Below are 27902 nucleotides of genomic sequence, written 5' to 3' on the forward strand. Positions count from 1 at the left end.
TAACATAATATATTAGTACTTCTTGAAAGGGGCTTAATATAATTGTGTGTATGTGTATGTATATATATAAAATATACATACATATATACATAAATATATACATATACATATGTGTATATATATATACACATATACATACACACACACACATACACACACATACACATACACACACATATACACACATACATACTTGACATAGGCATTTCACCTCAAAGTGTTTGAAGGTAATGGGTGGGGTTAGTTTAGAGCATGTTGCTCTCCGTGGTGCTGAAACACTGAGATTAAGGGATAGTGTTCTCTCAACTGGATGTCTCATCCTCCATGGAGGTGAGGCTACTGGGCTTGTGCAATCACATGAGGTACAGATGGGGTGGTTTGGGGAGGTTTGAGAACAAATAAAAAGAAGGTGTCTTAGAATTCAGGATATAACAGCAGGAAAGAATTTTAGGAAGTATCTAGTCCAACACCTTAATTTGGCAACTGAGGAAACACAAATAGAGAGCAAGCCCATTGGTCCCAAGTAGCAGAGATCCAGGACCCACTGTAATCTGGGATGGGATAAAACAAGAGAGGGCTAGTCCTGTGGGATTGTTCTTAACACTTCTGATGGAGATTTCTACCAGTTGAATTCTCTCTTATCATGGGACCCCATTCACCATCCCAGTGAAAAAGCATCCTCAGAAATGTGAATTTGTGAATGAATTTTCCTGTGCAATGAGTTTATATCTGGCACCCCCAATCTGGACTTTATATCTGTAAGTGTAAAGGAACTGCTGGTTGGTGTCACCCCAACTTCCTGGGCTTCTGCAAATGACCACTACTTTTTATTAATTTTCCAAGCTTCTAATTGGTCTGAATTGATTTCTGAAAGATTCAAAGAGCTTGGTATGCATTTCATGTTATTTTTGTCCTGTGTGGCTGATTTTATGCTCATTGAGGCTATAGATCTGCCATTTGAATAAATTAATGAGGTTGAAGGATAGGGGAAAGAACAGAGGGGTAAAGCACCCAGTGACCAGTCATGCAGACTTGCAGTGAAATAAGAGCTCCTGCCGTAATCTATTAATTTTTACAAAAGAAGCGAAAGGACTAGAGTCTGCTGAGATGGGTAATCACACTGATTAAGCTGGTGGGAGTTTCCTTGCCTGAATTATCTAGGTAAACACAGACATGCCTGAAAGATTTATATATCTGAGGAAGCTACATTTAATCTTCACTTTAAAACTTTGTTCAGTTCTAATTAAGTGTGTGTTTTTTAACTGGGCTGACATTAATAACTACTGAACTAGTGAATTGCAAAATGCCATTGACTCCTGATCTGTAAATAGAACAAAGCCATCTGTGGCAGTGGAGAGCATAGAAGATCCTGCTTCACCCTCCCAGAGGCTCATTGTAACCTTGGGTCGCAGATGGAGGTGGCTCAGCTGCCCTGAGCACCAACTTCATCTGGCCTCAGGGCCCCAGAGCCAAGAGCAGGTGTGGGCCACTTGCCTAGTCTCCCCAGGGGCTAGGAAGAGTGGCTCGGAGAACCACACTGCAAACAAAAGCCAGGAAGAGGACTTTCCTAGCTGTTTCTGCCTGAGCCAGAAAGCAGGGCTCAGAGGGGAGGGGAAAATCAGCCTTATCCAAGCACCCCCTACCTGCCTGTGTCCAAGAGCACTTCAGATTCAGAAGGTGCTTTTACCAAAGTGTCTGTCTCCAAGCCCGAGTCCCGAGGTTCTCACCAATATGCTATTTAAAGTCTGCACAGGCGTCAGCTGAGACAAGGGAGGGTGTGTCTAAAGAACTGTGGACGGCTTGTCTCTCCCTACATCCCTCACTCTCAAAACCGACTCACTCAACTAGTGTGAAAAGGGTCTTCCTCTAAAGAAACACGTTTACCTTTGCTACTCTGCCTTTCTTCCATACTAGAAGACCTTTTATGTTTCTTTTCTCAATTTCCTTTTCTACTTGAGTGAATGTATTATTTCCTTCTTGTTTGTAAGAAAATTAGCAAATGAAGAAAATGTCCTGGCAAGGACAGGGGGCTCCATCTTTCATTATGCAATCTGAAAAGGATCTTGTGAGCTGTGGTTTGCCCTTGAGAACTGTCCGGATGCAGAGGGTTAGAATGCAGCTAATGGTGCACCCCTGTCCAGATCTTCAGATTTCCATGGCTCAGGGTGTTTCTGACAGCAGGGAGGTTTGCATGGGGTTGGGGGAGGGGCCCAGGGACTTAATAAATTGTTGTAGATGGAGGAGGCTCGGGAAGGGCTGAGCCATATTCCTATAAGAGCCTCAGGAGGCCGGGGTTCCAGACCTGATCCTGCATTGCAGGCTGAAGCTGGCTTATTGCTGGTAATTAAGGCAGGATCTACAGTTTCTGGGCATGCCTGGTGGGGGAGGGGCTGGATGTCTGGCCTTGGATGAGCGGCAGGAAAGCGAGTGTCTGCTCCATTGCACTTGCAGCTCCACCACTCCCAGCAGGGCCTGTCGCTGAGCAGTTTTCAGCACTAGGAGTCTTTGCAAACCTGCTCTTCAAGGATGGAGGACTGTCTTTTCAAAGAAAACCAAGGCAGAATAGAAGTAGTCTTTACTGAGAGTTTACTATAGGTTAGATATTGTGCTAAGCACATTTAATTCTCAAAACATCTCAATGAGGGAATTTTAAATTGATGATGATGGTAAAAGATTAAATAATTTATTCCAGGCCTACAGTTAGCACAGAATGCAAATTCAGTTCATTGGATCCTGAGTTTGTGCTTTCAAGGCCTATGCTATTTTGTAGAGGTTGCAAGCTGGTAGCCTATGAAGCTGGATGTGCTCTTCAGTGGGTCTGGTCCCGACATTACAATATGGAAACGTCTAATAAAATTCAGGATTTCTGCTTTTCTTGAAAAAAATAATAAGATCTGCCAACCATGGCCCAATTTTTTGCGTGGCAATAATGAATTGGGGCTGAGTGAATGCTGCCTCTTTTAGAGGGGGCATCTCCCATTTCCCTGGAGATATTTTTTTCGTTTACATTGCTCCCTCTTACCTAACTCCTAGCCCATTTCAATCATTTATGGAACTTGCCTGACCCTTGTTAGCATTTTGAGATTGTGACACTGCCTCCCATAGTGCAGGCTGGAATAAAACATCAGATAAGAGGAAGAGCTGGAATAGAGGAAGGAGGGGTGAGGCCCCGTTACCTAAGCAAGCATCCTTGCTCTCAGCCACACCCTCAGAGAGCAAAAGCTCGTCACTGAGGCCAATTGGTCCCTAGTGTCATTTTCACGCTCACAGATGAGCAGAGAAAAGCTGGTTCAGGGTGGGGGAGAGATGCACAGAAATCTCAAGAAGCACTGTAGTCTGAGACAAGCAACTTTCCTTGTCTGCTTTTAACAGATTGCTTTTCATAAAGCTTTGCCGTAGCTCTGCTTTATCATCCCTGTGTGAGCGTCCAGCTGGACAGAATCCGAAAGCTAAAAGCCTGCAAACTTGCAGAGAAGGAGGGCATTTGGCTGCCATTACAGCTGTATGGCCACACCAGCCTGCCTGCTTCTGGGTGATCAGGTGAGAAATTTCATCTGAGTCTAGAATTTCCTGCTGTATCAGTCTTCCCCGGGCTCCTGCAGAGTTCAGACTCATGTATCCACACCAGCAATCCCACCCTTTAAGAGGCTGAGGTGTCTTTTGGAGAGGAGAGTATAATTAAAATTAAACCATTTATTGGTTTTCTTTAACCAGGGGAATTAGCCACACTGGTCAAGGCAAGAACCATCATGAGGTGGTTCAATGTTGTGGTCCAGTTTTTGAAGTCCCTGGAGTGAGCCGAGAATGACCTCACATCTAATACCCCTAGAAAAACACTGTGATCTCCAAGCTGAGGCCGTGAGACCCCAGAGGGCTTTGTCTTAGAATGTGTCTTCTCTGCCTGAGTGACAACTAAGCTTGGGTGACTAACAATGAGGGTGACTAGGTTTCTCCCTAAGGACTTGTAGGGCAGCTGGTATTTTCCCACTTTCACAGGCCAGGAGATTCTGGCCCTATACGTGTGTGCTCTAGTCTCTTTCTCCCAGACTAGCTCTTCCAAGATCCTTTACTAAGACATGTCAGTGAAGCCCGTTCTTTCCTAAACCTAAACCTCAGAGGTTCCCCACGTTAGGGATGAATTAGGATGACTTCAGTCCTGAGCAGAGGCCATGTAGCAGACCCATAGGAGCAGAGTGTAGACTTATACATCCCTGGGTTTGTGTCCCAGCTCTGCCGCTTGCTAGCTGGGTTAGCTTACTAGTCACCTAACCTCTCTGAGCTATGGTTTCCTCATTCAAGGAATACATAATGACCCTATCTCCCAGCGTTGGAATGAAAACTCTTTGAAAGAATGCAGCATATGAAAGAGCTTACTACTATAGGAAGTGTTTAATAAATGGTCTTGCCTGCTCTGTCCCCTGCCCATCTCTCTAATCGTGTCTCCTCCCATCTCCCTCTCTCACTCTCAGTGATGCTTCTTCTGATAGGAACATTCTTTCCATCCTTCACACCACACTTGCCGATCTCCCTTTTCCAACCCCCTCAGATCACTGCCTTCCCTGGCCTTCCAGGCTGGATCAGGTCCCCTGGCTGAACTCTTTTCAACGACCTTGTACTTTCCCTTCAGAGCCCTTACTGCTATTTGTGAGAAATGCTACTATCTGTCTTTCCCACTACATTTAGAACTGAGTAAGAACAAGGTTCAACTGTTTTGCCCACTCTTGTATCCTAAGTACCTGGCACATAGTAGGCCCTCAATTAACACTTGTTGAATGATTGATCAATGATAAAGCTCAGCTTGAACTTTCTTTCAATTGTACAATAAATGGACAGTTAACAGTCGTGTTAAGAGAACATTATAACCATACACAAAAATTAACTCAAAATGGATCAGAGATCTAAACGTAAGAGTTAAAACTAGGAAACTCTTAGGAGAAAATGTAAATGTAAATCTTCATGACCTTGAATTTGGCAATGGAGTCTTACAATGTGACATCAAAAGTACACATGACAAAAGAAAAAATAGATAAATTGGGTGTCATCAAAATTTTATATGTTTATATTTCAAAGGACACTATCAAGAAAGTGAAAAGACAACCCACATAATGGGGAAAACACAAGTCATATATCTGACAAGGAAAACACAAGTCATATATCTGAAAACACAAGTCATATATCTGACAAGGGACTTGTATATAGAATGTATAAAGAACTTACTTACAACTCAATAATAAAAAGATATATAACCCAATTAAAAAATGGGCAAAGGATTTGAACAGACATTTCTCCAAAGAAAATACGCAAATGGCCATCAAGCACACGAAAAGATGCTCAACGCCATTAGCCATCAGAAAAACGTAAAAAACACAGTGAGGTACTTCTTTACACTCACTAGGATGGTAGAATCAAAAAGTCACATAATAGCAATTGTTGACAAGGATATGGAGAAATCAGAACTCTTATACACAGCTAGTGGGAGTGTAAGAGGGGGTAGCCACTTTGAAAAATAGTCTAACAGTTCCTCAAAAGGTTAAACATAGACCAGCTATTTGACCAGCAATTCCACTCCTGGCTGTATACTCAAGAGAAATGAAAATATGTGCCTACACAAAGACTTGCATGTAAATGTTCATAGCAGCATTATCCATAATAGCCAAAAAGTGAAAATAATCCAAATGTGGCTCTTTCCCACAAGGAGTTATCAGACCAGTAGGGAAGACAAGCATATATGAAACAATAAGCAATACCAGGTGGGCCAGAATCAGATGCTACTTTGAGAGTTAAGAGCTGCAGTCCTGAGAAGGCACATAGCCTGGGAAGGTGGGAAATCTTGCAGAGGAGATATTTTAAACTCCAAGTAACAGAAATCACATCCTGTGACACTTGGTGATGGCACTACTTATTTTCTAGTACCACTGTCTGATTTTTCACATGGTTTAGTCAGGTCTGCCCAGCCAGATTGACCGTTTCATCTTTGTTTCCCTCCCAACTGCAAGCACAGAGCCTGAACCCCAACTGGGGGTGATTGGATTTTGGGATGAGGATGGAGCCAGACTCAGGATTTAGAGTTTCCTGTCTGAACTGACCTGTCTCTTCTAATCATGCCTGTGTCACTAAGGGCTTCCTTTTTGCATTTGTCAGCCTACCCTGTAGCCAGGGAGGGCAGAAGAGCATGCTGATGTTACTGTCTGGGGAAGTAACTGGAGAGCAGGAAGAGCAGGGAAGCTGGTCTTACTTCAAGGTCACCCAGAGGGCAAGCACCTGGCTGATCAGGGATTAACATAGTTGCTGCTGTCCTGCTAAGCCCACAGAGCTAGTTTGTTTATCTGTTTCTAAGACAGGTTTATAGTCATTTAAGGGAGAAAAAATCAGTCTGAACCTATCTTTATTTTAGGACGAAAATAAGTGTGTGTTGGGGGGTGAAGAGAGGAGGGTACAAATTACATCTTTAAGAAGAAAAAAAAAACACATGCAAAATAATAAAGTTACCAGAAAAGTGTTGTTGATCCTCAATATTCCTGAGCCCCTCTGACATCTACATTCTGAGATGGGGAAGATTAACTTAAGGCAGCCTCAGTGTTCCTTTGGCAAGTTTGTTCTATTTAATATATCGTTTAATGTATTTGTTCATTTAGGCCATGACTCATTGCTCCTCTAAATTCTATTTTTAGCTATTGCTTCTCAGTTGGATTTTTCCACATATCAGATGTTCAGCTACGTATCTAAGGGGACAGTATCTGCCTTGGGGCTGAAAAACTGACCATAGAGTTTTATTATTTGTAAACTGTGGAAGGTTCTGGTAAAAATGATTTTCATCTCCCCTCAAACTTGTTAAGATTGAAGCAGCACCCTATAGGGAGTATGTGATGAAATGCAAAGTGTTTTAAATATGTTATAAGGTATAATTCTGAGACACCCAGAGGAGGATGTTGGCTACCTACCTGCCCATTACTGTCTAATACTTGAACATCTGACTCCTGACCCCCTCCTTAGCAAGGAATCTGGTAGCAACATGAACAGGGGAGATCCATCAAATGTGCTGATATGGCAGAGGAGTGAGGTTGAGAGAAGCAGTGGCTCTGAAGGATGGAGAGTGGCCAGGAGAATGGATCTGGAGAAGGGCAATCAGGCCCTGAAGGCAGTGTAGGAACTTGAACCAAGACAGAAGGAATCTCAGAATAAACAGATTATGATGGAGACTAACCAAGATGGCGGACCACGTGGCTGCTAAGAAACGACCCTTTGTTAACCTTCATTTTTTTTCTGAGTTTATTACTGATGTATGCATATATTTATAGGTAAAAGCATAGAGAAGTTTTGGAATGATACACACCCAACTGATAACAAATTCTGGAGAGGAGAAAATGAAATGGGGGTTGGGAGAAGTGGAATGATTGCCTTTTACTCTAAATACCTCTAAGTTGTTAGATTTCTTTTTAGTAACAAAAATGTATTCATATATTCCTTCTGTAACTAAAGAAAAAAATAAAAGACAACGGGGAGAGAGTATAAGACTATATATGTCCACTGTTAAAAAATAAAATTAGACTCATGGAACAAGGAGAAAAGAAAAACCATTCGTAATTCTTCCACTCAGATGTAACCTCACTAGGGGGGCATTTCTCGCCCAAGCCCAGAACGGTGCATTTGCAGTCCAGGCAGAAAGTCTCCACTAGTAGAGAAAAGGGATGTCGCACCAATAGGATTGGGGACAAGTGGCCAGAATCAAGCTAAGGTCTGAGCAGACAAAACCATTGGCCAAGTCAGGAAGAAGGTCACAGATCAGGGATTAGAGGGAACTGCACCATCAAGAGGGACATGGAGGCCTTGCTACTAGAGTCAGACATTCATCCTCAGTCCTGTTTTCATTATGTGCCTGTAAATGATGTCATCAGCAAGAGGTCAGGCGTTACAGTTGGATCTTGTCCAAACTGGAAGCTGGGATTACACACAGAGTTAACACTACCACACAGTTAGCTTATCCTAGGTCTCTGGTAGACGTGGGGCGTGGAGGGAGCTTCTAAAAAGAGAGGTCAGTGGTCAGATCTGTCACAGATAAGGGAAGAGAGGTCAGTTGTCTTACAGATCTGTCACAGATAAGGGGAGAGAGGCTTACAGTTGACACCAGAGTGCCTTAGAGTCTGGCAGATCCTAGAAGCAATAATGAGGATTCTATGGGCTTTGGAACACCCCTTCATTGTATGGACTGTCGGTGCATTACAGGGAGTTGGGGCACCCCGGCCTTCTTTCACTAAAGGTGCCGTGGTCGGGAGATGACTGAAAGCACCATCGCACATCCAAACGGCTCTGTGGCCTCAGTACACACCCTTGTTTAGGAAGCACCGGATCCAATGCCTGACTAAAGGCACAGCAGGAGGTTGTAATGTCCCCATTCTCCTGCGGCAGGGAAGTTGAACTGTGGCTTCAAAATGACTGTGTCCAGGACTTCCCCGGTGGTGCAGTGGTTAAGAATCTGCCTGCCAGTGCAGGGGACATGGGTTCGAGCCCTGGTCCGGGAAGATCCCACATGCTGCAGAGCAACTAAGCCCGTGTGCCACAACTACTGAGCCCGCGTGCCACAACTACTGAAGCCCACGCGCCTAGAGCCCATGCTCCACAAGAGAAGCCACTGCAATGAGAGGCCCGCGCACTGCAATGAAGAGCAGCCCCCACTCACTGCAACTAGAGAAAGCCTGTGCGCAGCAACGAAGACCCAACACAGCCAAAAAAAAAAAAAAAAAAAAATGACTGTGTCCAGGCCACAGAGAATGGGGTAGACTGGAGGGGTTCTAAGTAACAAGAGAAGTAGGAGAAAGGCATGAAAGCAAGAGGCACAGTTGGTAGAGGGAAAACACCTTCCACTCTATCCTCTGGGGAGAGAGCTAAATGCCTCCTACTCTGAGCAGAGGCGGGAGCCACAGGGAAGACCCTGCTTCGTGCCACCAGTTATGAAACAAGACATGCATATGGGTCCTTTGGCCTTCAGGACTTTAGCTTTGGATCTCACGCATTTTTGGAGGAGGATGAAGACAGCCAGTTGTTGGATCTGCTGTGAACATTTAAAGAAATGTGCTCTTAATCTATCACAGCATTAAGCACCTCTTGAGATAGAGCCTGTCACATCAATAAGACATGAAACTCCTCTCTCTCAGCATATCTCCATATTTAACCATTTGGAGGGAAAGAAAACTTTCATGTTTATGTAGGATATAGATAGTAATCATCCAATAAACCTCGGTTCTATTTTTAGACACTCGTCTCTAGGCTTCTGGATACTGGACAACAATGCAGTGTTTGCAATGCTAAATCAAGAAATCAGTTTCTCATTTTAAGTGGAAAAATGCACTGTGTTTCTGGGTTTGCTCATATCCACTTTCACAAGTTAATTGCTTGGGAATACATATGCATGCCTTTTCCCCCTTAATCCTGTCCTACACAAAACTGCTCACAGAGCAAATCCTCAACTAAAAACACTGTTTGAAAAAATTTGTGAGACATAAAACAATAAAGCTTAACATGGCAGATTGCAAATGCAGGGCCTTGAAAAAACCAATAGATACTCCAGCCCTTGGAGGCTTCCAGTCTAATTGGAAGGAAGCCCCACATTCTTCTGCTCCTGTGCAGAGAAACGGAGGCAAGTCAGCAAGACCGTTTGAGGAGATCGTATTTTCTCCATCCTTTGGGATCCCCATCAGCTCTGCATGTAGCCCTACAGCATCAACTCAGAGAGCAAAGATAGTAGCAGCAGTAGCAGCACACATTTTATGAACGGTAACCCTGTGCTGGGCAGTACACTACATGCTTTATAGGCATTAGCTAATCTAATCATCACCACACTTGGTGAGGCGGGTACTATCCATTTTACAGATGAGGAAATTGAGACACCAGTAGAGAAGTGGTAGAACAACATATAGAGGTCTCCAAAATGCCCACCTTCCATCAGTTTCTGGCTGCAAGAGAACAAAGGCAAGAGAACTTTTTGTAGGATTCCAGGGCAAGAGGAGGGGCCAGAGATAAATGCAGGGACTGTGTCATGTTCTGATGCTGTGGGCCCCCAATGTGACCTCCAAGGCAGGATCAGTACTCTACCGAAGGCAGGTTGCATTGCAATTTTTGTTGTTGCTGTGATTGAGGGTCACATAAGCTGTCCCAAGTGGGGGCAGGAAAGGACTGGTCCCCTCCGCCTGTCCCCTCTTTCCTTTGCTTATTCAGCATCTTCTCCCTCATGTTGGGAGCAGCTGGGGTTAGTGAGGTGGAACCCAAGCAGATCAATACCACGTGCGCTTAAGGATGTTGTTAGCAGAGTACTAATGCTTATCACGGATACATCCGGGATGTCAACCGTGCTGTAGAGGTTAAGTAGACTTTGTCTAATGTCAGGAGGTTCATTCTGCTGGAACATGGAACATTTTTCTGCCTCGCTCACCCATAGCTTTAAAGAAGGTAAACTATCTGCTGTTTAAATACTTGTAATAATGCTTTGTATGTGGTGTTTGCATAAATAATAAAAATCCCATCTATCAATGCGTACATAAAACGTATATGTAAAACACACACACTCTTTTTTTTTTAATTAAAAAAAATTTATTTATTTATGGCTGTGTTGGGTCTTCGTTTCTGTGCAAGGGCTTTCTCTAGTTGTGGCAAGCGGGGGCCACTCTTCATCGCGGTGCGCGGGCCTCTCACTATTGCGGCCTCTCTTGTTGCGGAGCACAAGCTCCAGACGCGCAGGTTCAGTAGTTGTGGCTCACGGGCCTAGTTGCTCCGCGGCATGTGGGATCTTCCCAGACCAGGGCTCGAACCCGTGTCCCCTGCATTGGCAGGCAGACCCTCAACCACTGCGCCACCAGGGAAACCCCACACACTCACTCTTAAAAATTGCATGCAGTTTTCACTGTGCTGTAAGGTGCTCAGATGCCAAATTTTTTTGCAAAATGAAAAATACGGTGGTAATGTACTTACATGTTTTGCAACACTTGTTTTTGTGTTTTTGGTCATCTTTTTTTTAAACGAAGGCATGGCACTATTGCAATGAATAATAACTTACGCAAACTTGAATTCCTTTCCTGATGTAGCTGCCACCTCCCCATGCAGGAGGGTCCTTCCTGGTGGCGAGCAGAGGTGCAGGTCTGTTCCACAAATGCCAGCTTCCCTCCAAACGGTGCCTCCCTTCTCTAAATTGTGTTGGGAGCCATGGTTCTCTGCTCAAGCTTCAAATGTTCTGTAGCCCTTTAAGAGCTGTGAAGAAAACAAGGAGACAAGCTCAGTAAAATGGAGGAAGGAAGTACTACATTTTTCCTTCTTGCTAGAATATTTCCAGGAATGATTCTCCTCCAAATTAGGGATGTTTCACCGAATTTGGCTAACTGAGGCCATTCATACAAAAATAATAGCTATATAATAGGCCATGGATTCTGTCTCTCCTAAAGGACGTTGCATTTTCAAGAAAATTCCTGCACAAATACAAATGCACAGAGAGATATTTTGTCAGATGTCCGGCCACACAGATAAAACTGCCCCATGTGTCATTTTTCCTACCAGCACTCCTAATAGGGAAGGCGGAATCTTAAGTTCCTGTTACTAAAGGCATCCCTGGGCCCTGAAACACAATGCCAGAAAAAAGAAAAGAAAAGAAAATCCTTTTAAGCCAACAAATAATGATGGATCCCCAGCCATTTGGAAAGATGGAACGAACTACCTGGCTCGCCAGTACTAGAGACCTTTTATCCAAAGTCCCCCATAAGCTGGAAAGCTGCCGTCAGGGGGATTGTACAGATATTGGCCCTTAAAAGGAGCCCACAGATCTGAATTCCTTGCTGAGCTATTGAACAGAAAGAGCTGTATAAAGCCAAAGTGCTGAAGCAGCCCTGTGCAAGGCAGGGACAAGTGGGTAGAACTCATGCCAGTGTGAAATATTTATTTATGCAGCTGTTATCTTCCTGGAGCATGGCTGACCAGAGGTAGACTAGGACCTGTTTATTTTGTTATATTGGCTTCTGCTGTATTAATTTAGAGCAGCTTGTAAAATAAACTACAGGACCCTTTAGGCCCCTTTAAACCGGCTATGCATATAAATATTTAGGGGCGATAACGCAGACAATGCAGTAATATGCTCCCAACTACATGTGAAAGTGCTTGGTACACAATGAGAGACTAATAATAACATATAAGATATAATATATATACTAATATAGGATATAATATAGATATAATAAAATAAACAATGTATAATGTATATAACTTAAAAGATGTAATAAGAAAGAATAATAATAAGATATTATTCTCTACATTGCTGCTATTTACAAATGAAAGGGGCTGTGACGTACGGGAGATTATTAGGCTCAACCTTGTGAGAGAGATCGGGGTTGGAAGGAATTCTGAAATAGGTACACTCGTCCTAGGCAAGAGAAAGGTAAAGAAAGCCCTCCACCTGGATGGTTCTGACTTCATCTGGGTTGTTTGAGGTAATTCAGACAGTCTAGGGAACTCACAAAGCAGGTTAACCCTGTTGGAGCTGAACAGCTTGTCTTTATAATCCAGGCAGCTCAGATCCCTGTAATATTTAACGCGCCCTGTGTTTCTGTGTTCTGCACTGTCTGCAGGACATCACCCGCAGCAGCTCCAGGAAAGGTGGAGCGCTCAACACATGAAGCATTTGTGGAAGAGCTGCTGAACTTAAAATGACTACCAAGTTGTCTTGAGGACCTTTAAACGTCCAGACATATCCTTCTTCTTTCTGGTCTGGTGCCTGTGGGCACGAGAACAAGAAGCCCATCCTCTGCTGTGTCATTGCGTTCCATCTTCACTTTTCTCAGGGGAAGAAACTTGCAGCCTAGACAACTGAGAGCAGCAGTCTCCTGCCTTAAAGTGCCCTTTAAGAAACTATTTAACTGGGGCTTACCTGGTGGCGCAGTGGTTGGGAATCTGCCTGCTAATACAGGGGACACGGGCTCGAGCCCTGGTCTGGGAGGATCCCACATGCCGCGGAGCAACTAGGCCCGTGAGCCACGATTACTGAGCCTGCGCACCTGGAGCCTGTGCTCCGCAGCAAGAGAGGCCGCGCTAGTGAGAGGCCCGCGCACCGCGATGAAGAATGGCCCCCGCTCGCCGCAACTAGAGAAAGCCCTTGCACAGAAACGAAGACCCAACACAGCCAAAAATAAATAAATAACTAAATTAATTAATTTTTAAAAAAAAGAAATTATTTAACTGAAATCCACCCGTGTTCTCATTATACATGTTATGGGTCCCTAAATATTTTCCAGGAACAGCTCTCTCCTCTGTTGTTATGCAAGGGCTACAAAAGAGGATCCCTGCCTCAGACAAGTGAAGGCCACTGTGCCTCGAGGAAGGGAAGCAAGTCATCAAATCACATGGAAAGGTGATGTGTTGTTTACGTTTATGTGTTTTCCTATAACCGTTTTTTTTTTTTTAAATCAAGATGATTTATTCGTATTGTTTTCATTGAATGTAATAGATTTTTTAGCCCATCTTCACCTCCACGTGACCTTGGGTTTTACGGTGTGATAACTGTGTTGATTACCATTGCGTTGGCTACAAATCAAGTCTAGAATAACCTGGATGACAGCGTGGCAGGGAGCTGCTGATAAACAGGGAAGCTCCGGTTATTAGATGGGGGTGACGGGGACTCGCACAGGAGTTACGGCCTGCATGTGGGGACAGTCTTCCCAAGAGCCGGTGGGACGGGATGAGAGAAGCACAGCCATGCTCTCGCCGACTTTGCCACGTGGTTTCCAGGCCTGCACTAGGGAAAGCAAAATGTAATCCCGTCCCTGATCTACCTGGGCTGCTCCCAAGGCAAGGCTGCTTGAAACTTTGCACTGGCTTCTTCCCCAACCTCCCCACGTTAATAATAGCTCCCAATTTTTGAGCATTTTCTCCGTGCCATGCAGTATCTATGTGTTTTATAGGCATTGCTTATCTCATACTCACAACTACCCTGTGATGTGGATTATTTTTATCTCCCTTTTACAAATGAGGAGTCTGAGGTGTAGAGATTAGATAATTTGCTCAAGAAGTGGCTGGGCTAGAAATGGAGGTTTGATGCTCACGTGAAGCAGAATATTGGAGCTTTTCTTTCTTTTTCTTCTTTAACATTCTTTTCCTCCCCCAAGGCCCTTGCCTTGCTCTTCAACCCTCTCAGCTTCAACTTTTTAGAGCTGGTGCTTAAACTCTTACTGAAAGAAATGACAAACAACCAATTGCCTCAAACTTCAGTTTCTAGGTTTGTGTCAACATCTGGGGGTCAGATGTCTTCTTAGCAGCTGATGCTGGGGTGTTGGGAAGAGGGAGCAGGACTTTTTGTTTGTTGCCCAACAAAGGCATCGTGATGGAACTCCTGAGCAATGCTGAGATGCATTGAAAGAAAGGGACATTTAGAAGAGCCCGAGGTCTGAGGGGGCCTCTTGAAAGAACAACTACCGCTGAGGAGTTTTCAGACATCCGCCAGAGAACCCATTTTCTCCCAAAAGCATAGAACTTTGAGTACACATTTTAGCTGTGGCTTCTAAGGGCCTATTTTTATCACTGTCCGGTTATTGGTGAACAGAAATGTCTTTTATTTTCCATCGACACTGTCATCTTTTGCTATGTATTTTAGGCAGATAAGATTCTGTGAGAACAAAATGTCACCGCCACGTCCACTAAACAGAATAGGAGCAATTAGAAAGCTCTTCGATTTATTCTCAAGGAGACCATTTTCTTAACTAATACAGAGGGTTGCAGTCCTGTTTTGATTTTTTTGGTGGGACTTTTCAATATTAAAGATCTCAGATTTTTCAAAAAGAGTTTGTGGTTTGCATCTGCAGCGTAGAGATTTACATCTTGGAACTATTCTGCTTAGCATCAGGGCTATGTGAGCTGCTGCAATTGTGTGTCCTCCTGTCCTGTCTCCTCCAGAGGACAAAGATTTCTGCCCAGAAGGGTTGACCAGCCACATTCACAGGTTCAGGTCCTGTTAACTCCTCAGCCCCTACTGGAGGAAGTCACAGAGCAACTTCCTGACGGCTGCTCTTCTCCCTGCCATCCCTGGGGCAGTGGGACACTGCCAATCATGACGGCAGTTCACAAAGATGATTTGGGATCTGGCTGGACTTCTCTTGCCAGTACCTTATAGTAGCTGCCTGAGAAGCCTGCAGTCACCCTCTTCCCCTCTCCAGGGAAAACTGAATGAATGATCCAGAAAACAAAGGTCCTCTTTTCAAGGATCAAGACACCACACGCCCTAATTTCTCTTCCTGATAATTTTGCTATCAGAGAGAAACCTCTCAAAGATCGTATTTGTAAGGGGAAATCAAGATGGAACACTGCCCCATGGTCTGTTTTTCTAAGTGAAGGCACAGGAAACATGGAGAAGCATCTGACTTTGAAGCCCAGAAACCAGATATGAATTATAGCGTAAGAAATGTAGGTGTTCTGTAGGTGATGATTAATTAATTTAACTTTCAAATGGGTAATATAGTCACATGGGTCAAAACTCCAAAATGTATACAGCAAAAAGTTCCCCACTTCTCTGTGCCTTAGCCATTGGGTTTTCTCCTCTCTTGTGTATCTTTCCAGAGATATTCTCTGCATAGACGGACATCCCTCGGTATCCATGGGGGACTGGTTCCAGGACCCCCAAGAATACCAAAATCCATGGGTGTTCAAGGACCTTATACAAAATGGCATAGTATTTGCATATAACCTATGCACATCCTCCTGTATACTTTAAATCACCTTTAGATTGCTTATAACACCTAATACAATGTAAATGCTTTGTAAATAGTTGCCCGCGCATGGCAAATTCAAGTTTTGCTTTTCGCAAATTTCTAGAATTGTTTTTCAAGTGTTTTCAATCTGATGTTAGTTGAATCTACAGATGTGGAACCCACGGATACAGAGGGCCAACTGTACAAGCAAGACATGTATATATCTAGCTACTTTTCCCCCAAAATAATAATAACCTGTTGTATTCAGCACCTTGCTATTTTTCTTTTTTCATTTTACAATGTATTTTAAAGATCTTTCAATATCAATACATAAAGAGCCTTCTCTTTTTCATGGCCACACAGTATTCCACGAAGTGAATGTACTATTTTTTTTTTTGTACTATCCCCTAATGTTGACCAATAATTTCCTGTGTTTTGGCCATTAAAATCTGGACTAGTCACTGAGAGCATTGAAAATCTGCCTACCTAGAGGTATTTAAAAATAAGTTCGGGACTTCCCTGGTGGTCCAGTGGTTAAGAATCCTCCTTCCAATGCAGGGGACGCGGGTTCAAGCCCTGGTCAGGGAACGAAGATCCCACATGCCACGGGGCAACTAAGCCTGCGTGCCACGATGACTGAGCCCGCGCACTCTGGAGCCCATACACCACAACTAGAGACCCTGCACACTGCAACTACCAAGCCTGCGCGCTCTGGAGACCATGCGCCACAACCAGAGAGACGCCTGCGCGCCGCAACGAAGAGCCCGTGCGCTGCAGTGAAAGATCCCTCATGCTGCAGCAAAGATCCCGCGTGCCGCAACTAAGACCCAACCCAGCCAAATAAATAATAAATAAATAAATTTTTTGAAAATGAGATAAGTTCTTATCACACAGCAATTTGAATAATGCCCGTGAGACAGTTCCTTTTGAATAGTGTCAGCTGAGGATTCCTGAGAACTTGGACTCCCGAATCCTCCGCAGCACGCCATAAGGCACTGGGTGGTTGCTAAGAAGGGTTCACCCACTTTTACAGCATTTTAAAAAATGAAAGTGAAACTTTAATAAATAATTTTGATAAAAACTTAACATCCATGTGTGCTTGAATGAGGGTTATTCTAACATTTGCTTTTAAACCATTATAATTACAGTATTAAAATAGAAATTATTTGACATCTGCTCTTTTCTGCCATTGCACTTAACTGGGGTAACACTCCCTTTGCCTTATGGTATGCATTGCAAATACAGCAGAAAGGGATTAATTGCCGTCTAATTTGGAGCTTTAAAGATTCAAACTGAAGCTATAGTGATTAACTTTAAACAACATTTGAACTATATTTAATTATAGCCTTCAAATCCATTTTCCCCACTTTTGGAGCTATGTTATTTATGTCACTGACATAATAACATCTATTTTTTTAAAAATTTATTTATTTTATTTATTTATTTTTGGCTGTGTTGGGTCTTCATTGCTGCGCGCGGACTTTCTCTAGTTGTGGCGATTGGGGGCTACTCTTCATTGAGATGTGTGGGCTTCTCATTGCAGTGGCTTCTCTTGTTGCAGAGCATGGACTCTAGGTGCACAGGCTTCAGTAGTTGTGGCACGTGGGCTCAGTAGTTGTGGCTTACGGGCTCTAGAGCGCAGGCTCTGTAGTTGTGGCGCACGGGCTTAGTTGCTCCACGGCATGTGGGATCTTCCTGGACCAGGGCTCGAACCCGTGTCCTCTTCATTGGCAGGCAGATTCTTAACCACTGCGCCACCAGAGAAGCCCCATAGCATCTATTTTTGATAGATCTCAGGACCATGCTTCAGCAGCCATACTGGGAGAACAAAGGCCCTCAGAACATGTGCTGGAGGGGAAAAAAGACAATGTGACTGCAGGAACTGACAGCAGATGGGAGAACCTATCTTCCTGAAATCCAGTTTGGAGATCTTGACTTGAAATAAATTACCAGGATGAGCTGTTGAGTTATAACTGAGAACAGGGTGAGTGGTGCTCCTCCCAGGACTCACTCTTAGGAGCCTGTGAATTAACTGAATTATGCACGGGCCATTCAGAGACTCAGACAAGAGGCCTTGTTGCCATGACTCCTTTACGGATGAGAGCTGAGGCCAGGCACCCAACTTCCTCTCATTGTAGTTCCCGTGCCAGGCACACACTTGGTGCTCAATGTGTGCTTACTGAACTGAGCTGTTACCAGTGGCCTCACTCTGGGCATGAGACAGTGAAGGAGTTTATGGATGTTTACCACATATTGTCAAGTGCGGAACAAAACCAACCAACCAACCAACCAACCAACCAACCAAATAGGGCATGAAGAGGGGGATTTACTGAAAAGCTAATGGAGCTTAAACTTCAGGACCCCTGATGTGTACAGCCCCTTCCAAGGCCCTGTACATATATTTGTATTCATCATTTTGATATGTTTTCTTAAGAGAAGACCCCAAATTTCATAAGCTTCAGATCCACAAAGTCTATATCCTCTCTGGTACAAAATAGCATATAAACACGATTGCATTTTCAAAATGAAAAATGCTAATTTTCATTCTTAATGGAAAATTCTCTTCAAAAACAGAATAACAAATCTATATGCAACATACACACAAACATACCCACAGGAAGGGTATATATCAAAAATGTTCAAACCGGTTTTCTCTGAAAGTGACTATTTATTTATTAATTTGCTATTTTCTATTTTACTGGAATGATCAAGTGAATTAGTGCCATGTTAAAACTTACATTTTTTTCCCATGTAAAGAAGTATGCCTTTGAACTCACTAACCTTTTCCCAAACTTTTACTTCCAGTCAATCAATATCATATTTCTCTTCAACCAGCACTAGGAATGAAGTTGTCTTTTTAGCTTCCTCGTAATCATAACTCTAACTTGGGGAAGTGAAATGAAAATATATGAGCTAAACTGGCTCCCTCTGGGTTAAAATCTTCATATTCACGGAAGGATGCACGTCGCTATTTGGCAGGTTTTTTCAGGAAGTTGATAAAAGAGTCAAGAGCTTCTATTTCCCACCCGCCTTGGTTCTGTCTCTAAGCCCCTCACCCACACGGTCATACTCTGCTTCAACACCAAGCGTCTTCAGCCCTGCTAACTCACGTCTCTCACCATCACATGGTAACGAACTTGAAATCGGAAACTCTGGGGTTATGGAGGGGACAGCTGGCCTTCAGGTCTTTGTCCACAAAACCCAGGACAGCAAAGGCTGCGTCCCCTGAGTTCAAGTCTCCGTTAAGATGTCTGAGAATTAGAATCTTAGAATTACCTTCATCAACAAGAACTGTTGACAAGTCGTGTCGAGCACTGTTCTTTCTCTGTCTCCCATACCCTCACTCTCAGAGCCCAACCTGTCAAGTTTTTCACCTGTCCCTACATCCTGGGCCAGCAAACAGGAGTGGGCAGGAGGCAGTAACATTAACGTTGTCCTGAGGTTACTACTCCTGTCCTGCTGTATTCTCTGTGACCCTTAAAGAAGACCACAGGGGAAAAGACCACACTGTGAGTACGTGTTTGTGGTCTTGGTGGGTTTGACTAGGAGAGAAAGAGGCAGAGTTGAGGGTTAGGAGCTGACTTGGGGACCATGGCATATGTCTGTAGAATTTCACTAATTTATTAACTTGCTCACTCATTCAGTTTTTCAAGCATTCAACAAACATATATTATGTTCTTACTATGTGCCAGGAACTGTTTTATATGCTGTGGATACAGACAAATGGGGATGAAACAGATAAGAACATTGCATTTAGGGATTCACAATAAGGTGAGGTCATTTCCTGGTCATTTTTAGTATAGTTGTAACTTTTATAAAAATAGGCAGACACAGAAACATACACCCAAAAATACAGACTAGCAATCTTCTACCTTTCTAATAAAATTCAATTATAATTAAGTCTATGCCTCAAAAACATTAGCATGGCTGGAAACCCCAGTCTCAATTTAGTATTCCATAGTGGTACCAGCCCCCAATGGAAGATGAGAGAAGGAATAGCACTAGTCCAGGAAATGAGGGTTCTTCTGGAAAAGAAAACACTTAGAACAGTGATAGGCACATAGTAAGCACCATGTAAGCATCAGCTATCATCATCATCGTCATCTTCATCATCATTTTAGGCAAAAGAGACAGCAAATGCACAGGTTTGGAGGGAAGAGAGACAGCATGGCATGTCAAGGAGTTTAAAGGAACTTGTGATCAGCATAGGTGTGGTGAGATATTGGGCTGGAGAGACAGGTAGGGGACAGGCCATGGCCCTAGGGAGCCACTGTCCTTCACATCCCCCTCCCCTATGTTAAGCTCTTCTTACCATTCCCCTAGACTTCTGCTCAAGTGAAATATGACTTGGCATCTCTGCGTCCCGTTTATCTATTTTACCGTATCCTGGTCATAGCTGTCATAGTTTCCCATCATTCCTAAAACAAGGCTCCCCTTGGCTCACTCTCCTACTTAAAAACCTTCAGTGGCTGCCCGTTGTCCATGGAATTCAACCAACTGTCTCAATGTGGCATGCAAGAATTTCTGGGCTAGGGCTGCAGCTAACCGGTCCAGGGTTCTCTTTTCCCATCCCCAGTGTGACCTCTATATTCAGCCACATGCGGCCTCTTGCTTCCAAATGCCCCCCTGCCATCAATATTCTCCCTTCTCAATCTTTTTTTGTTGTTGTTTTTCTTACTTGTGGCTGCGTTGGGTCTTCGTTGTTGCGCACGGGCTTTCTCTAGTTGCAGCGAGTGGGGGCTGCTCTTGATTGCGGCGCGTGGGCTTCTCATTGTCGTGACTTCTCTTGTTGCGGAGCCTGGGCTCTAGGCATGCGGGCTTCAGTAGTTGTGGTGCACGGGCTCAGTAGTTGTGGCTCATGGGCTCTTGAGCGCAGGCTCAGTAGTTGTGGTCCATGGGCTTACTTGCTCTGCGGCATGTGGGATCTTCCCAGACCAGGGCTCAAACCCGTGTCCCCTGCATTGGCAGGTGGATTCTTAACCACTGCGCCATCAAGGAAGCCCCCCTTCTCAATCTTTTGAAATCTCTGCCCCTTTCAAAGCTCTTCTGAAGGCTGCCTCATCTGTGAAGTCTTTTCTCAGCTTCCCAGTGGGTTGTGTCTCCTTCCATCTCTGAAGCCCCACTTTGTGTTTCCTCTGAGGTCCTTTTATGACGCTCTGCACCAGTCTGTTTCCCAGCACAAGGTCGTAAGCTCTCTGAAGTCCTTCCTTGTCTGGAGAATCTTTTGGGATGAGCGCTCTGTAGAATACATTTTAGCGAACACAATGGGAAAGTCCGGAACCAGATCCCAGGGTGGGCTCTTCCACATCCCCACTGCTCAGGTCTGCTTTGCTTTCTGATGGAGGGAGACTAGGGGTCCTCTAGAGAGTGAGGGAGAAAATTCGTGGCCAAAGCAGGATGGAGGCTATAGCCACACTGCAGCCCACCAGGTTCACAGGGTTGTCAGAAGATGGAATAATGCAAAATATTCAAGTATAGGATTCTTTTTAATAGAAGAAGCAGTCTTTAAAATTGCCTCACATTCATTCAACAGACACTTGAGAGCTTCTTATGGGCCACACTATACACCAGGCTCCATGGATAGAAATTGAATCAGCCAGGTACTGTTCCCAGATGCCCCAGCCTCCTGAAGCTTATACACTGATCGGGCAGACAGGCTTTTAAATGGCTTTTTAGGTTATTTTCAGGAGCATAGAAAAATTAGCAATAAGTAAGGGAATAAATAGGCTCAAGCCAAAAACACGTTCTAAAAAAATCGAGTTCTATTTAAAATGCAAATAAACCCTTGAGGCAAAAGATACTTTTTGCTTTTCTTTGGGGTACAAACTGTCCCTGAGAAATAGAAAATCCTTTGGACTGAATTCATGTACTATTTAGTAGCATGCGAAGAAAGTAAAAACAAACATTGAAGGTCAAAAATGGGGATATAGAAAAATGGAGCACAGTTAAGTAAGGGTTATTTCAGGGAGAAAATCAGCAATGACCACGTGTGCTGGGTTTAATGAAGGATCCAAACATAGAACCCATAAACAACCTAAGGTAGCTTGAAATTTATCAAACAGGTCAGGCTCTGTGACCAACACAGAAGCCTGGAAATGTATACTTTGCTTACTCCTTCTGCAGCTGGCTGGGATACACAGTTTAGAAATAAATTCCAAGTTTGGGCTAAGTGATGGAGAAACTCTAAAGCTACACTCATACTTCCATGATGACTCCATCATCAAGCTGTAGTGGGGACCCAGTCACATCAGGCACTGTACCCAGTCCAGTGAAAAAGAGGTGAAGAGAAATAAGCCTTACTGCCTAAGGCTTGCAGACGGTGCTGAGGTGATAAGAGAAGAGATGCTCTCAGCGCTTCCTGTAACTATAGCTGACACCTATTGAGTACCTAATATGTGCTTGATACTGTGCTAAGCACTTGGTTTTTTTTTTTTGTTTTTTTTTTTTTAAGAGAAGTAAGCCTTTATTTCCTTGTTTCACAAATCAAGCTGGCTGAGTTGGCTGCTTTTTGGTGATTAGTCAAAGAGACCAAATCCCATGTCCTCGTCCGACTCCTCCGACTCTTCCTTTGCTTCAACCTTGGCTGGGGCTGCAGCGGCAGCAGCAGGAGCAACAGTGGTGGCAGCAGCCACAAATGCAGATGGATCAGCCAAGAAGGCCTTGACCTTTTCAGCAAGTGGGAAGGTGTAATCAGTCTCCACAGACAAAGCCAGGACCCGCTTGTACCCACTGATGATAGAATGGGGTACAGATGCAACAGTTGGGTAACCAATCTGCAGACATACGCTGGCAACATTGCGGACACCCTCCAGAAAGCGAGAATGCAGAGTTTCCTCTGTGATGTCAAGTACTTCAGGGTTGTAGATGCTGCCATTGTCAAACACCTGCTGGATGACCAGCCCAAAGGAGAAGGGGGAGATGTTCAGCATGTTCAGCACGTGGCTTCACTGGCTCCCACTTTGTCTCCAGTCTTAATCAGCTGCACATCACTCAGGATTTCGATGGTGCCCCTGGAGATTTTAGTGGTGATGCCTAAAGCCTGGAAGAAGGAGGTCTTCTCAGGCCCCAGACCAGTGTCCTGGGCAGGCACAGTGACTTCGCGTGGGGCTATGGCACCAGCACGGGCGGCAGCTGGCACCTTCTTGGCCAGCAGCATGTCCCTGATCTCAGTGAGGTCCTCCTTGGTGAACACAAAGCCCACGTTCCCCCGGATGTGAGGCAACAGTTTCTCCAAAGCTGGGTTGTTTTCCAGATGCCCTCGGATGGCCTTGCGCATCACTGTATTCTTGCCCATCAGTACCACGGCCTTCCCTCGGAGAGACATGCGGATCTGCTGCATCTGCTTGGAGCCCACATTGTCTGCTCCCACAATGAAGCATTTTGGATAATCACCCAGAAGTTGGATGATCTTAAGGAAGTAATTGGACTTCCAGGTCGCCCTGTCTTCCCTGGGCATCACTGCGGTGCGTCAGGGATTGCCACACTGGGTTTAAAGACGATGTCACTCACTCCAGGACGCCTGGCGAGAGGAGGGCCACTTGGTTGTTTTTTAATGTCATTCAATGCTCATTTGAAATAAGTACTGTCATCACCCCATTTTAGAGATAAGAAAATTAAGGCACAGAGAGGTTAAGCAACTTGCCCATGGCCGTTTCTGCTGTTGGGTCCAAGAACCAGAATGAACTCAGAGCCTCTGTTTGTAACCTCTGACCTGCTCCCTTTCAAAGACTACGTTTTCCACCGGGGCATAAAAGAGACACTGCTTGCAACATTTACCCTGCTGTTCACTCTACCAATGTGAACTTTTCTGTGATTAGGTTTTCAGTGTATTTGAAAGACAATGTAAAATAAAGTGAATCATTTCTCTCTGTCAAAGTGGAGCTAGAGCTGGGTAAGCATAGGGTCAGGGTAAGTTGTATCAGAAGCCAAAGGAAATTAGGATAAAAACATGGGCAGAGGCAGAATCCCTCAGAAAAGGGGTGATCAGGAACTGACAGTGCAGCCATGTTTGATTGGCATGGCCAGTTGGCTTAATTCCCAGTGCACTGGGGCCCAAGGGAGATTCAGAGGGGAGGGTGACACGGGCTCACTTCAGAATCACGGACTCACAGGGAACTGTTGAGAAAAGAGGTCGTTTCAGAAAGGGCTCAAGGTTGGGAAGAAAGAGGTGCAAAATAACGTCAGGGACTCCTCCTGGATACAAAAGCTGAAGAAGGTGAAAGGAGTGGCATGACCAGTGCCCAGGAGAAGTACGTCAGCCGGGACGGAGGCAGGCGGCCAGCCTTCTTGGGGCAGCTGCACCTGACAGCCTTTCTACGGACTGGCACTTCTGCCAATCCCATCGCCTGATTCAGGGAGAGTGGGGACCCTACAGATAACTAGTGTCACCAGGAGGAGCTGGGATTTAAGTAAAAGGGCAGACAATTCTCTCTTCTAGTCAAGACTCCGAATTGCCGGCAGTAACCAGACCGCCCCCGAAGCACAAGCTTGGAGTCACAGAGTGTTTCACGGAGAGTAGAGGGAGGCGAGGCAGAAGGAGATGACCAACAACAGGGAACTGAAACCCCCATTCTGGGAAAAAAGATTCAGTTTACTCAGTGTCTATAGAAAAACCTTGTCCTTGGAAAGCTCTGAGAGTGCAGAGGGGGGCCCAGAGGGAGACGGGGACACAAAAGGTGGTTCCTCCAGCTTCCTTGGATTCATTCTCCTTAGCATATACGTATCAATACATCCCCAGGGCAACCCCACTTGCGGAGGCCAGATCGGGTATGGGGGCTGCCGGGCGTCCTGCTTGTACCTGCTGTTAATACCATGTGCCCGAGTCATTGAATGAAGAACTGGAGGGCTCCCGGCCTGGGATTGGAGACAACCAGATTCACAGTGGTCTTTCCTCCCACTTGGGGTTCCAGGTGCTGAGAAGGCCGGACTAACAATGAAGGACCCTGTTCAAGGTGAGAGACTGGACACCCAGGCCACCCCTCAGGCCTCCCCTGGGTAAGCCTGTATGGAAACCACAAACCTGGGTGTATTTCTGTTCTAGCGTCCCCATGGGGCAACTGGACCGGCACGTAATGTTTGCTTGCACACCTATTCTGTAGCCTGTAACTGTTTACTAGCTGTGTGCTGCCAGGATGGGGTGAGCACGTGTGGACAGTTATAAACGTGAGCCTCAGAGCCAGGGGAATCCCAACACTGTTGACCTTGACGGCACCTCTCTGAGCCTTGTTTTCTTCATCTGGAAGATGGGCTGATGAGAGCATGCACTCCATGCTGCCTCTTCCCCTGTGTTCATCACTCACACACTATGCTGCCTTCTTCTGTTTCTCACACACCCTGAACTCAATCCCATCTCAGACCTTCCAGAAGGCTCTCCCCACCGTTCTTCCCACGGCTGGTTCCTTTTCACCCTGCAGGCTTCACTCAAATATCACCCTTCGCCACACAATCATACCTTCCTTGGCCAGACAATCTCAAGTAGCTTCTCCCCCAAACTCAAGTTCATTTTTTTATTCTGATCTACGGTCTTCACAAAATTTGCTACTCTTTGAAATTATCTTGTTTACTTGTTTACACACTGATTTTGCACTCACTCAGTAAGAACTCATCTTACTCCTTATGGAAAATTACACCCTATGTCTCCCCTATTTCCCTTCCCTGCTTTATTTTTCTTCTTGGCACTTATAGCATACTATTTAATTTACTTCCTTCTTTAGTTTATTGTCTGTCTTTGCTCCACTAGAATATAGCTCTGTGAAGGCAGACATTTTTGTTTGTTTGGGTCACTGCTGTATCCTGAGTGCTTAGCAGGACACTTGGCACATAGTAGGTCATCAATAATGTTTACTGGTCAGAAGAATCCATTAGTTCATAGTCTGTCCCTCTCCACTGGAAAGTAAGCACTACTCGAGCAGGCACTTTATCACCCTGTTCACTGTTGCACGTAACAACTCCATGAGGGCACCCAAGAAATATTTGTTCAGTTCATGAGTGGCACCCATTTTATAGGGATATCTGAAGATTCAAATGAGATAATACCCATAAACTTGGCATAAGTGCCACGCACATTGTAAGAGTTCAGTAAAAATTAAGATGCAATTACTATTAAAAATTGAGCTTTTGGTATTGAAACTGTAGAAACTCTTGTGCTTTCTTGATTTGGGTTTCAGAACCCAGGACACCTCATATTTGTACCCTGAGACTTTGCATCTGCTTCTGGTTCACAGGGGGCCAGGCAGGATGGGGCCCCTAGAACTTGATCCTGGTCTAGGAAATACTCTCTTTATTACCCTTTCATGGTAAAACAAATCTTTTTGTTGAGTCGACTTGGAATATTGAAGCTCAACTGTTAACAAGTGCTATGTTAAATTACATTAAAGTCAAGGTTTGAGCATTTCACACCAGCTAATAGTGCCCCACCCCTTGGAAACCTGATTGGCTTTTAGGTCAAGGTGAGTCTAGAAGGAATCTATCCATGTTAGACACATCCTGGCTCTTCCAATGTTTGCCATGTGTTTTCACTCTCGTGCTGTTTGAGTTTTAGTAAACGGCTGTGTTTTCCCATGCCCAGTGGAACTGCATTGAAGCAGAGGGGTTGTCTGGCAGAGAGGCCAGCAGTTTAGAGTAGTGTATGATTTTCTCAAAAGAGGGAAGCCCAGACCCAGGCCCGCTATACACTGGGTTTCCACCATGAAGAGTATTTCTTTTTAGGAATGGAAGGCCATGTTTGAGCTTTCAGTCCCACATTTAGGGGACTCTTCTGATACAATAGACACATCCTCCCCCAAAAGGAATTTAACAGTTTGATGACCTGGTAAATCCCACTATTTGAGGCTTGAAAGTGGGCATGAAAGCCTTTGAGAACCCAACTTTCAGCTGATTTTAAGTATTTGCTCTGACTTTAAGAGCACTGGGAACTTGGTGAATATCGTACCTGAGGTTCACTGATTGTCTTTAGACAAATCCTAATCTCACAGGTGTAGCCTTGGAAGGAGAGGAGAACCTGGGTGAGTTCCTGATCAGGCTAATTGTTTGCAATTGGCTGCCTAAAAATAAGACATGCTACATCTCCAGACCTTTGGAAGTATGGTGGCAACCAAGATTTTTATTTTTAATGCCATGTTCCTACAATAGCAAATGTCTGGAGAAGAATGGAATCTACCAGTATGTGTCTGGAAGCCTTACCCCGTGGACCCCCCAAATTGACCGATGCTGCACATCCCACTCTACCAGCTCCTCCACCCCCAGGTTGGCCCAGGTTCACTGCAGATCTCAAGGCAAAGAGCTGGACCTTCACAACTGTCTTCACCCTCCCAGAGACCTTAAAGCTCAAGAAAAATGGAAATCGGCGAGCCCTCACCAGTGATGGGGAATCCCTCCCCTGGGAAAAGCAAAGGCTAGAGCCCAGCTGCCTTTTATTCTTTGTTAGACTAGCTAATTACAGCCTTCACTCACAACTTTTCTCCTCATTCAAACCTGAAACCTGGACAACTCCCTTTTCTTGCGTAATATCCTGGAGTTACCACTGCAAAGGAAGATGTGTGACAGGTAAGTTGCTTTCTCTATTTCTAGACTAACTAAGGTACATGTGAGAAGTGATGTAATCACTGACCGTGAAAATGTTGTTAAATTATTTTATCTAAAAAAATGTTTGTTGCAGTTTGCTATCCATACATCTAGAAGTCACAGTCAGTATTCTGTGAGCGCATTTTTGAGGCCTGATACATTTCATATAACAACCTCCTCTTTGAAAATAGTTTTTAAAACAGAATTAGCACAAAGCATTGATGTCACTTTTAAAAGTGGTATTTTAAAATGAGCTTAAAGTGCTATTAAGTTGTAACCACCTTACAAAACAATATGACTAAATATAAAGCAATACAGTACAAGCTGAGCTCACAAGTTTGAAACGAAATTTTTAAAGATGAAGCAAGCAGTGAAATTCACATTCTGTTTAAGCAGATCTTCTGGTACTCCCATTGTAGCTCCTTTTCCCCTATTCCAATAATTTGAATTTTTTTAAATTATGGCAATTTGAAGAGTTCTCAAGATAAGATCTACCTTCATCTCAGTAACAACAGACATATGGTTTTACTTAACTTGAATTATAAGTTGGTGTATTTTGGATATTTTTTTCAATCACACATACAGCAAAACTTTATCTATACAAAACTCAGCTATCCTGAAATCTCAGGG

At 44.3% G+C, this 27902-nt stretch overlaps 1 pseudogene; it reads right to left on the reverse strand.

Moving 5' to 3' along the window:
• Positions 1-22154: 22154 nt before the first annotated feature.
• LOC118893633 lies at positions 22155-23246 on the reverse strand (annotated as a pseudogene).
• Between the last annotated feature and the right edge of the window lie 4656 nt (positions 23247-27902).

The sequence above is a fragment of the Balaenoptera musculus genome, chromosome 3, assembly GCF_009873245.2.
Source record: "Balaenoptera musculus isolate JJ_BM4_2016_0621 chromosome 3, mBalMus1.pri.v3, whole genome shotgun sequence".
NCBI classification, from domain to species: domain Eukaryota; kingdom Metazoa; phylum Chordata; class Mammalia; order Artiodactyla; family Balaenopteridae; genus Balaenoptera; species Balaenoptera musculus.